Source organism: Schistocerca cancellata, unplaced genomic scaffold (genome assembly GCF_023864275.1).
Source record: "Schistocerca cancellata isolate TAMUIC-IGC-003103 unplaced genomic scaffold, iqSchCanc2.1 HiC_scaffold_1139, whole genome shotgun sequence".
NCBI classification, from domain to species: Eukaryota; Metazoa; Arthropoda; class Insecta; order Orthoptera; family Acrididae; genus Schistocerca; species Schistocerca cancellata.
Window position 1 is genome coordinate 845844 of NW_026047138.1, and position 12641 is coordinate 858484.

Here is a 12641-nt window from a genome sequence, read left to right on the forward strand (position 1 = left end):
AAAATGCTACGTTCTAAGGCAAACTTGAAACAACAATCTTTAAAATACTATAAAGAGACAGTACATACCAATAGAATAACAACTTGTCATCTTCTTGTTCCCGGCCCCTACCCCCCTCGTTGCCACTCTTGCGGACATCATGCTGCTGGTTGTGCGTCATTTCCACCAAAAGCCCAGTTGATGGGCAAATAAAAATTGCAGCCTTGTAATGTGAACACCCTGCTGTGAGAAAGCAAAGATTTACTACACTTTGGAAATAAAATGCTACGTCCTAAGGCGAACTTGAAAGAACAATCTTTAAAACACTATAAAGAGACAGTAAATACCAATAGAATAACAACTTGTCATCTTCTTGTTCCCGCCCCCCCCCCCCCCCTCCCTCGTTGCCACTCATGCGGACATCATGCTGCTGGTGGTGCGTCATTTCCACCAAAAGAACAGTTGATGGGCAAATAAAAATTGCAGCCTTGTAATGTGAACACCCAGCTGTGAGAAAGCAAAGATTTACTACACTTTGGAAATAAAATGCCACGTTCTAAGGCGAACTTGAAAGAACAATCTTTAAAACACTATAAAGAGACAGTACATACAATAGAATAACAACTTGTCATCTTCTTGTTCCCGCCCCCGCCCCCCCCTCGTTGCCACTCTTGCGGTCATCATGATGCTGGTGGTGCGCCATTTCCACCAAAAGCCCAGTTGATGGGCAAATAAAAATTGCAGCCTTGTAATGTGAACACCCTGCTGTGAGAGAGCAAAGACTTACTACACTTTGGAAATAAAATGCTACGTTCTAAGATGTACTTGAATGAACAATCTTTGAAACACCATAAACAGACTGTACATACCAATAGGATAACAACTTGTCGTCCTCCCGTTCCTTGGCCTTCCAACCCCCCTCCTCCCCCCTCCCGCTGCGTGCCAATCTTGTGGACATCATGCTGCTGGTGGTGCGTCATTTCCACCAAAAGTCCAGTTGATGGGCAAGTAAAAATTGCAGCCTTCTAATGTGAACACCCTGCTGTGAGAAAGCAAAGATGTACAACACTTTTAAAATAAAATGCTACGTTCTAAGGCAAACTTGAAACAACAATCTTTAAAATACTATAAAGAGACAGTACATACCAATAGAATAACAACTTGTCATCTTCTTGTTCCCGGCCCCAACCCCACTCGTTGCCACTCTTGTGGACATCATGCTGCTGGTGGTGCGTCATTTCCACCAAAAGCCCAGTTGATGGGCAAATAAAAATTGCAGCCTTGTAATGTGAACACCCTGCTGTGAGAAAGCAAAGATTTACTACACTTTGGAAATAAAATGCTACGTTCTAAGGCGAACTTGAAAGAACAATCTTTAAAACACTATGAAGAGACAGTACATACCAATAGAATAACAACTTGTCATCTTCTTGTTTCCGCCCCCCCCCCCCCCCCCACTTGTTACCACTCTTGCGGTCATCATGCTGCTGGTGGTGCGTCATTTCCACCAAAAGCCCAGTTGATGGGCAAATAAAAATTGCAGCCTTGTAATGTGAACACCCTGCTGTGAGAAAGCAAAGATTTACTACACTTTGGAAATAAAATGCTACGTTCTAAGGCGAACTTGAAAGAACAATCTTCAAAACACTATAAAGAGACAGTACATAACAATAGAATAGCAACTTGTCATCTTCTTGTTCCCGGCCCCCTCCCCCCTCGTTGCCACTCTTGCGGTCATCATGCTGCTGGTGGTGCATCATTTCCACCAAAAGCCCAGTTGATGGGCAAATAAAAATTGCAGCCTTGTAATGTGAACACCCTGCTGTGAGAAAGCAAAGATTTACTACACTTTGGAAATAAAATGCTACGTCCTAAGGCGAACTTGAAAGAACAATCTTTAAAACACTATAAAGAGACAGTACATACCAATAGAGTAACAACTTGTCATCTTCTTGTTCCCGCCCCCCCCCCCCCCCCCACCTTGTTGCCACTCTTGCGATCATCATGCTGCTGGTGGTGCATCATTTCCACCAAAAGCCCAGTTGATGGGCAACTAAAAATTGCAGCCTTCTAATGTGAACACTCTGCTGTGAGAAAGCAAAGATGTACAACACTTTTAAAATAAAATGCTACGTTCTAAGGCAAACTTGAAACAACAATCTTTAAAATACTATAAAGAGACAGTACATACCAATAGAATAGCAACTTGTCATCTTCTTGTTCCCGGCCCCCTCCCTCCTCGTTGCCACTCTTGCGGTCATCATGCTACTGGTGGTGCATCATTTCCACCAAAAGCCCAGTTGATGGGCAAATAAAAATTGCAGCCTTGTAATGTGAACACCCTGCTGTGAGAAAGCAAAGATTTACTACACTTTGGAAATAAAATGCTACGTCCTAACGCGTACATGAAAGAACAATCTTTAAAACACTATAAAGAGACAGTACATACCAATAGAGTAACAACTTGTCATCTTCTTGTTCCCGGCCCCCCCCCCCCCCCCCCGCCCTCGTTGCCGCTCTTGCGGTCATCATGCTGCTGGTGGTGCATCATTTCCACCAAAAGCCCAGTTGATGGGCAAATAAAAATTGCAGCGTTCTAATGGGAACACCCTGCTGTGAGAAAGCAAAGATTTACTACACTTTGGAAATAAAATGCTACGTTCTAAGGCGAACTTGAAAGAACAATCTTTAATACACTATAAAGAGACAGTACATACCAATAGGATAACAACTTGTCGTCCTCCCGTTCCTTGGCCCTCCGACCCCCCTCCTCCCCCCTCCCGCTTCGTGCCAATCTTGTGGACATCATGCTGCTGGTGGTGCGTCATATCCACTAAAAGCCCAGTTGATGGGCAAATAAAAATTGCAGCGTTCTAATGTGAACACCCTGCTGTGAGAAAGCAAAGATTTACTACACTTTGGAAATAAATTGCTACGTTCTAAAGCGAACTTGAAAGAACAATCTTTAAAACACTATAAAGAGACAGTACATACTAATAGAATAACAACTTGTCATCTTCTTGTTCCCACCCCCCCCCCCCCCTCGTTTCCACTCTTGCGGTCATCATGCTGCTGGTCGTGCGTCATTTCCACCAAAAGCCCAGCTGATGGGCAAATAAAAATTGCAGCCTTGTAATGTGAACACCCTGCTGTGAGAAAGCAAAGATTCACTACACTTTGGAAATAAAATGCTACGCTCTAAGGCAAACTTGAAAGAACAATCTTTAAAACACTATAAAGAGACAGTACATAACAATAGAATAACAACTTGTCATCTTCTTGTTCCCGCCCCCCCCCCCCCCCCCTCCTCGTTGCCACTCTTGCGGTCATCATGCTGCTGGTGGTGCATCATTTCCACCAAAAGCTCGGTTGATGGGCAAATAAGATTTGCAGCCTTGTAATGTGAACACCCTGCTGTGAGAAAGCAAAGATTTACTACACTTTGGAAATAAAATGCTACGTTCTAAGGCGAACTTGAAAAAACAATCTTTAAAACACTATAAAGAGACAGTACATACCAATAGAATAACAACTTGTCATCTTCTTGTTCCCGGCCCCCCCCTCTCGTTGCCACTCTTGCGGACATCATGCTGCTGGTAGTGCGTCATTTCCACCAAAAGAACAGTTAATGGGCAAATAAAAATTGCAGCCTTGTAATGTGAACACCCAGCTGTGAGAAAGCAAAGATTTACTACACTTTGGAAATAAAATGCTACGTTCTAAGGCGAACTTGAAAGAACAATCTTTAAAACACTATAAAGAGACAGTACATACAATAGAATAACAACTTGTCATCTCCTTGCTCCCGGCCCCCTCCCCCCTCGTTGCCACTCTTGCGGTCATCATGCTGCTGGTGGTGCATCATTTCCACCAAAAGCCCAGTTGATGGGCAAATAAAAATTGCAGCCTTGTAATGTGAACACCCTGCTGTAAGAAAGCAAAGATTTACTACACTTTGGAAATAAAATGCTACGTCCTAAGGCGAACTTGAAAGAACAATCTTTAAAACACTATAAAGAGACAGTACATACCAACAGAATAACAACTTATCATCTTCTTGTTCCCGGCCCCCCCCCCCCTCGTTGCCACTCTTGCAGTCATCATGCTGCTGGTGGTGCATCATTTCCACCAAAAGCCCAGTTGATGGGCAAATAAAAATTGCAGCCTTGTAATGTGAACACCCTGCTGTGAGAAAGCAAAGATTTACTACACTTTGGAAATAAAATGCTACATTGTAAGGCGAACTTGAAAGAACAATCTTTAAATCACTATAAAGAGACAGTACATACCAATAGAATATCAACTTACCATCCTCTTGTTCCCGCCCCCCCCCCCCACCCTTGCCACTCTTGCGGAAATCATGATGCTGGTGGTGCGTCATTTCCACCAAAAGCCCAGGTGATGGGCAAATAAAAATTGCAGCCTTCTAATGTGAACACCCTGCTGTGAGAAAGCAAAGATGTACAACACTTTTAAAATAAAATGCTACGTTCTAAGGCAAACTTGAAACAACAATCTTTAAAATACTATAAAGAGACAGTACATACCAATAGAATAACAACTTGTCATCTTCTTGTTCCCGGCCCCCCCCCCCTCGTTGCCACTCTTGCGTTCATCATGCTGCTGGTGGTGCATCATTTCCACCAAAAGCCCAGTTGATGGGCAAATAAAAATTGCAGCCTTGTAATGTGAAAACCCTGCTGTGAGAAAGGAAAGCTTTACTACACTTTGGAAATAAATTGCTACGTTCTAAAGCGAACTTGAGAGAACAATCTTTAAAACACTATAAGGACACAGTACATACCAATAGAATAGCAACTTTACATCTTCTTGTTCCCGGCCCCCTCCCCCCACGTTTCCACTCTTGCGGTCATCATGCTGCTGGTGGTGCGTCATTTCCACCAAAAGCCCAGTTGATGGGCAAATAAAAATAGCAGCCTTGTAATGTGAACACCCTGCTGTGAGAAAGCAAAGATTTACTACACTTTAGGAATAAAATGCTACGTTCTAAGGCGAACTTGAAAGAACAATCTTTAAAACACTATAAAGAGACAGTACATACCAATAGAATAACAACTTGTCAGCTTCTTGTTTCCGCCCCCCCCCCCCCTCCCTTGTTGCCACTCTTGCGGTCATCATGTTGCTGGTGGTGCGTCATTTCCACCAAAAGCCCAGTTGATGGGCAAATAAAAATTGCAGCCTTGTAATGTGAACACCCTGCTGTGAGAAAGCAAAGATTTACTACACTTTGGAAATAAAATGCTACGTTCTAAGGCGAACTTGAAAGAACAATCTTTAAAACACTATAAACAGACAGTACATACCAATAGGATAACAACTTGTCGTCCTCCCGTTCCTTGGCCCTCCAAACCCCCTCCTCCCCCCTCCCGCTGTGTGCCAATCTTGTGGACATCATGCTGCTGGTGGTGCGTCATTTCCACCAAAAGCCCAGTTGATTGGCAAATAAAAATTGCAGCCTTCTAATGTGAACACCCTGCTGTGAGAAAGCAAAGATGTACAACACTTTTAAAATAAAATGCTACATTCTAAGGCGAACTTGAAACAACAATCTTTAAAATACTATAAAAGACAGTACATACCAATAGAATAATAACTTGTCATCTTCTTGTTCCCGGCCCCAAATCCCCTCGTTGCCACTCTTGCGGACATCATGCTGCTGGTGGTGCGTCATTTCCACCAAAAGACCAGTTGATGGGCAAATAAAAATTGCAGCCTTGTAACGTGAACACCCTGCTGTGAGAAAGCAAAGATTTACTACACTTTGGAAATAAAATGCTACGTTCTAAGGCGAACTTGAAAGAACAATCTTTCAAACACTATAAAGAGACAGAACATACCAATAGAATAACAACTTGTCATCTTCTAGTTCCCACCCCTTCCCCTCCTCGTTGCCACTCATGCGGTCATCATGCTGATGGTGGTGCATCATTTCCACCAAAAGCCCAGTTGATGGGCAAATAAAAATAGCAACCTTGTAATGTGAACACCCTGCTGTGAGAAAGCAAAGATTTACTACACTTTGGAAATAAAATGCTACGTTCTAAGGCGAACTTGAAAGAACAATCTTTCAAACACTATAAAGAGACAGTACATACCAATAGAATATCAACTTACCATTTTCTTGTTCATGTCCCCCCCACCCTTGCCGCTCATGCGGACATCATGATGCTGGTGGTGCGTCATTTCCACCAAAAGCCCAGTTGATGGGCAAATAAAAATTGCAGCCTTGTAATGTGAACACCCTGCTGTCAGAAAGCAAAGATTTACTACACTTTGGAAATAAAATGCTACGTTCTAAGGCGAACTTGAAAGAACAATCTTTAAAACACTATAAAGAGGCAGTACATACCAATAGGATAACAACTTGTCGTCCTCCCGTTCCTTGGCCCTCCAACCCCCCTCCTCCCCCCTCCCGCTGTGTGCCAATCTTGTGGACATCATGCTGGTGGTGGTGCATTATTTCCACCAAAAGCCCAGTTGATTGGCAAATAAAAATTGCAGCCTTCTAATGTGAACACCCTGCTGTGAGAAAGCAAAGATGTACAACACTTTTAAAATAAAATGCTACGTTCTAAGGCAAACTTGAAACAACAATCTTTAAAACACTATAAAGAGACAGTACATACCAATAGAATAACAACTTGTCATCTTCTTGTTCCTGGCCCCCCCCCCCTCGTTGCCACTCTTGCGGACATTATGCTGCTGGTGGTGCATCATTTCCACCAAAAGCCCAGTTGATGGGCAAATAAAAATAGCAGCCTTGTAATGAGAACACCCTGCTGTGAGAAAGCAAAGACTTACTACACTTTGGAAATAAAATGCTACGTTCTAAGGCGAACTTGAAAGAACAATCTTTAAAACACTATAAAGAGACAGTACATACCAATAGAATAGCAACTTGTCATCTTCTTGTTCCCGGCCCCCTCCCCCCCTCGTTCCACTCTTGCGGTCATCATGCTGCTGGTGGTGCATCATTTCCACCAAAAGCCCAGTTGATGGGCAAATAAAAATTGCAGCCTTGTAATGTGAACACCCTGCTGTGAGAAAGCAAAGATTTACTATATTTTGGAAATAAAATGCTACGTCCTAAGGCGAACTTGAAAGAACAATCTTTAAAACACTATAAAGAGACAGTACATACCAATAGAATAACAACTTGTCATCTTCTTGTTACCGGCCCACCCCCCCCTCGTTGCCACTCTTGCGGTCATCATGCTGCTGGTGGTGCATCATTTCCACCAAAAGCCCAGTTGATGGGCAAATAAAAATTGCAACCTTGTAATGTGAACACCCTGCTGTGAGAAAGCAAAGATTTACTACACTTTGGAAATAAATTGCTACGTTCTAAAGCAAACTTGAAAGAACAATCTTTAAAACACTATAAAGACACAGTACATACCAATAGAATAACAACATGTCATCTTCTTGTTCCCCCCCCCCCCCCCCTCGTTGCCACTCTTGCGGTCATCATGCTGCTGGTGGTGCATCATTTCCACCAAAAGCCCAATTGATGGGCAAATAAAAATTGCAGCCTTGTAATGTGAACACCCTGCTGTGAGAAAGCAAAGATTCACTACACTTTGGAAATAAAATGCTACGTTCTAAGGCGAACTTGAAAGAACAATCTTTAAAACACTATAAAGAGACAGTACATACCAATAGAATAACAACTTGTCATTTTCTTGTTCCCGCCCCCCCCCCCCCTCCTCGTTGCCACTCTTGCGGTCATCATGCGACTGGTGGTGCATCATTTCCACCAAAAGCCCAGTTGATGGGCAAATAAAAATTGCAGCCTTGTAATGTGAACACCCTGCTGTGAGAAAGCAAAGATTTACTACACTTTGGAAATAAAATGCTACGTTCTAAGGCGAACTTGAAAGAACAATCTTTCAAACACTATAAAGAGACAGTACATACCAATAGAATATCAACTTACCATCCTCTTGTTCCCACCCCCCCCCCCCCCCCCTTGACGCTCTTGCGGACATCATGATGCTGGTGGTGCGTCATTTCCACCAAAAGTCCAGTTGATGGGCAAATAAAAATTGCAGCCTTGTTATGTGAACACCCTGCTGTGAGAGAGCAAAGACTTACTACACTTTGGAAATAAAATGCTACGTTCTAAGATGTAATTGAAAGAACAATCTTTGAAACACCATAAAGAGACTGTACATACCAAGAGGATGACAACTTGTCGTCCTCCCGTTGCTTGGCCCTCCAACCCCCCTCCTCCCCCCTCCCGCTGCGTGCCAAACTTGTGGACATCATGCTGCTGGTGGTGCGTCATTTCCACCAAAAGCCCAGTTGATGGGCAAATAAAAATTGCAGCCTTCTAATGTGAACACCCTGCTGTGAGAAAGCAAAGATGTACAACACTTTTAAAATAAAATGCTACGTTCTAAGGCAAACTAGAAACAACAATCTTTAAAACACTATAAAGAGAGAGTACATACCAATAGAATAACAACTTGTCATCTTCTTGTTCCCGGCCCCAACCCCCCTCGTTGCCACTCTTGCGGTCATCATGCTGCTGGTGGTGCGTCATTTCCACCAAAAGACCAGTTGATGGGCAAATAAAAATTGCAGCCTTCTAATGTGAACACCCTGCTGTGAGAAAGCAAAGATTTACTACACTTTGGAAATAAAATGCTACGTTCTAAGGCGAACTTGAAAGAACAATCTTTAAAACACTATAAAGAGACAGTACATATCAATAGAATAGCAACTTGTCATCTTCTTGTTCCCGGCCCCCTCCCCCCTCGTTGCCACTCTTGCGGTCATCATGCTGCTGGTGGTGCATCATTTCCACCAAAAGCCCAGTTGATGGGCAAATAAAAATTGCAGCCTTGTAATGTGAACACCCTGCTGTGAGAAAGCAAAGATTTACCACACTTTGGAAATAAAATGCTAAGTCCTAAGGCGAACTTGAAAGAACAATCTTTAAAACACTATAAAGAGACAGTACATACCAATAGAATAACAACTTGTCATCTTCTTGTTCCCGCCCCCCCCCCTCGTTGCCACTCTTGCGGTCATCATGCTGCTGGTGGTGCATCATTTCCACCAAAAGCGCAGTTGATGGGCAAATAAAAATTGCAGCCTTGTAATGTGAACACCCTGCTGTGAGAAAGCAAAGATTTACTACACTTTGGAAATAAAATGCTACGTCCTAAGGCGAACTTGAAAGAACAATCTTTAAAACACTATAAAGAGAGAGTACATACCAATAGAATAACAACTTGTCATCTTCTTGTTCCCACCGCCCCCCCCCCCCCCCCTCGTTGCCACTCTTGCGGTCATCATGCTGCTGGTGGTGCATCATTTCCACCAAAAGCCCAGTTGATGGGCAAATAAAAATTGCAGCCTTGTAATGTGAACACCCTGCTGTGAGAAAGCAAAGATTTACTAAACTTTGGAAATAAAATGCTACGTTCTAAGGCGATCTTGAAAGAACAATCTTTAAAACACTATAAAGAGACAGTACATACCAATAGAATATCAACTTACCATCCTCTTGTTCCCCCCCCCCCCCACCCCCTTGCCGTTCTTGCGGACATCATGATGCTGGTGGTGCGTCATTTCCACCAAAAGCCCAGTTGATGGGCAAATAAAAATTGCAGCCTTCTAATGTGAACACCCTGCTGTGAGAAAGCAAAGATGTACAACACTTTTAAAATAAAATGCTACGTCCTAAGGCGAACTTGAAAGAACAATCTTTAAAACACTATAAAGAGACAGTACATACCAATAGAATAACAACTTGTCATCTTCTTGTTCCCACCCCCCCCCCCCCCCTCGTTGCCACTCTTGCGGTCATCATGCTGCTGGTGGTGCATCATTTCCACCAAAAGCCCAGTTGATGGGCAAATAAAAATTGCAGCCTTGTAATGTGAACACCCTGCTGTGAGAAAGCAAAGATTTACTAAACTTTGGAAATAAAATGCTACGTTCTAAGGCGATCTTGAAAGAACAATCTTTAAAACACTATAAAGAGACAGTACATACCAATAGAATATCAACTTACCATCCTCTTGTTCCCCCCCCCACCCCCTTGCCGTTCTTGCCGACATCATGCTGCTGGTGGTGCGTCATTCCAACCAAAAGCCCAGTTGATGGGCAAATAAAAATTGCAGCCTTGTAATGTGAACACCCTGCTGTGAGAAAGCAAAGATGTACTACACTTTGGAAATAAAATGCTACGTTCTAAGGCGAACTTGAAAGAACAATCTTTAAAACACTATAAAGAGACAGTACCTACCAATAGAATAACAACTTGTCATCTTCTTGTTTGAGGCCCCCCCCCCCCCTTGTTGCCACTCTTGCGGTCATCATGCTGCTGGTGGTGCGTCATTTCCACCAAAAGCCCAGTTGATGGGCAAATAAAAATTGCAGCCTTGTAATGTGAACACCCTGCTGTGAGAAAGCAAAGATTTACTACACTTTAGAAATAAATTGCTACGTTCTAAAGCGAACTTGAAAGAACAATCTTTAAAACATTATAAAGACACAGTACATACCAATAGAATAGCAACTTGTCATCTTCTTGTTCCCGGCCCCCTCCCCCCACGTTTCCACTCTTGCGGTCATCATGCTGCTGGTGGTGCGTCATTTCCACCAAAAGCCCAGTTGATGGGCAAATAAAAATTGCAGCCTTGTAATGAGAACACCCTGCTGTGAGAAAGCAAAGATTTACTACACTTTGGAAATAAAATGCTACGTTCTAAGGCGAACTTGAAAGAACAATCTTTAAAACACTATAAAGAGACAGTACATACCAATAGGATAACAACTTGTCGTCCTCCTGTTCCTTGGCCCTCCAACCCCCCTCCTCCCCCCTCCCGCTGTGTGCCAATCTTGTGGACATCATGCTGCTGGTGGTGCATCATTTCCACCAAAAGCCCAGTTGATGGGCAAATAAAAATTGCAGCCTTCTAATGTGAACACCCTGCTGTGAGAAAGCAAAGATGTACAACACTTTTAAAATAAAATGCTACATTCTAAGGCAAACTTGAAACAACAATCTTTAAAATACTATAAAGAGACAGTACATACCAATAGAATAACAACTTGTCATATTCTTGTTCCCGTCCCCAACCCCCCTCGTTGCCACTCTTGCGGACATCATGCTGCTGGTGGTGCGTCATTTCCACCAAAAGCCCAGTTGATGGGCAAATAAAAATTGCAGCCTTGTAATGTGAACACCCTGCTGTGAGAAAGCAAAGATTTACTACACTATGGAAATAAAATGCTACGTTCTAAGGCGATCTTGAAAGAACAATCTTTAAAACACTATAAAGAGACAGTACATACCAATAGAATAGCAACTTGTCATCTTCTTCTTCCCGGCCCCCTCCCCCCCTCGTTCCACTCTTGCGGTCATCATGCTGCTGGTGGTGCATCATTTCCACCAAAAGCCCAGTTGATGGGCAAATAAAAATTGCAGCCTTGTAATGTGAACACCCTGCTGTGAGAAAGCAAAGATTTACTACACTTTGGAAATAAAATGCTACGTCCTAAGGTGAACTTGAAAGAACAATCTTTAAAACACTATAAAGAGACAGTACATACCAATAGAATAACAACTTGTCATTTTCTTGTTACCGGCCCACCCCCCCCTCGTTGCCACTCTTGCGGTCATCATGCTGCTGGTGGTGCATCATTTCACCAAAAGCCCAGTTGATGGGCAAATTAAAATTGCAGCCTTGTAATGTGAACACCCTGCTGTGAGAAAGCAAAGATTTACTACACTTTGGAAATAAATTGCTACGTTCTAAAGCGAACTTGAAAGAACAATCTTTAAAACATTATAAAGACACAGTACATACCAATAGAATAGCAACTTGTCATCTTCTTGTTCCCGGCCCCCTCCCCCCACGTTTCCACTCTTGCGGTCATCATGCTGCTGGTGGTGCGTCATTTCCACCAAAAGCCCAGTTGATGGGCAAATAAAAATTGCAGCCTTGTAATGTGAATACCCTGCTGTCAGAAAGCAAAGATTTACTACACTTTGGAAATAAAATGCTACGTTCTAAGGCAAACTTGAAAGAACAATCTTTAAAACACTATAAAGGGACAGTACATACCAATAGGATAACAACTTGTCGTCCTCCCGTTCCTTGGCCCTCCAACCCCCGTTATCCCCCCTCCCGCTGTGTGCCAATCTTGTGGACATCATGCTGCTGGTGGTGCGTCATTTCCACCAAAAGCCCAGTTGATGGGCAAATAAAAATTGCAGCCTTCTAATGTGAACACCCTGCTGTGAGAAAGCAAAGATGTACAACAATTTTAAAATAAAAAGCTAAGTTCTAAGGCGAACTTGAAAGAACAATCTTTAAAACACTATAAAGAAACAGTACATACCAATAGAATAACGACTTGTCATCTTCTTGTTCCTGCCCCCCCCCCTTGTTGCCACTCTTGCGGACATTATGCTGCTGGTGGTGCATCATTTCCACCAAAAGCCCAGTTGATGGGCAAATAAAAATTGCAGCCTTGTAATGTGAACACCCTGCTGTGAGAAAGCAAAGATTTACTACACTTTGGAAATAAAATGCTACGTTCTAAGGTGAACTTGAAAGAACAATCTTTAAAACACTATAAAGAGACAGAACATACCAATAGAATAACAACTTGTCATCTTC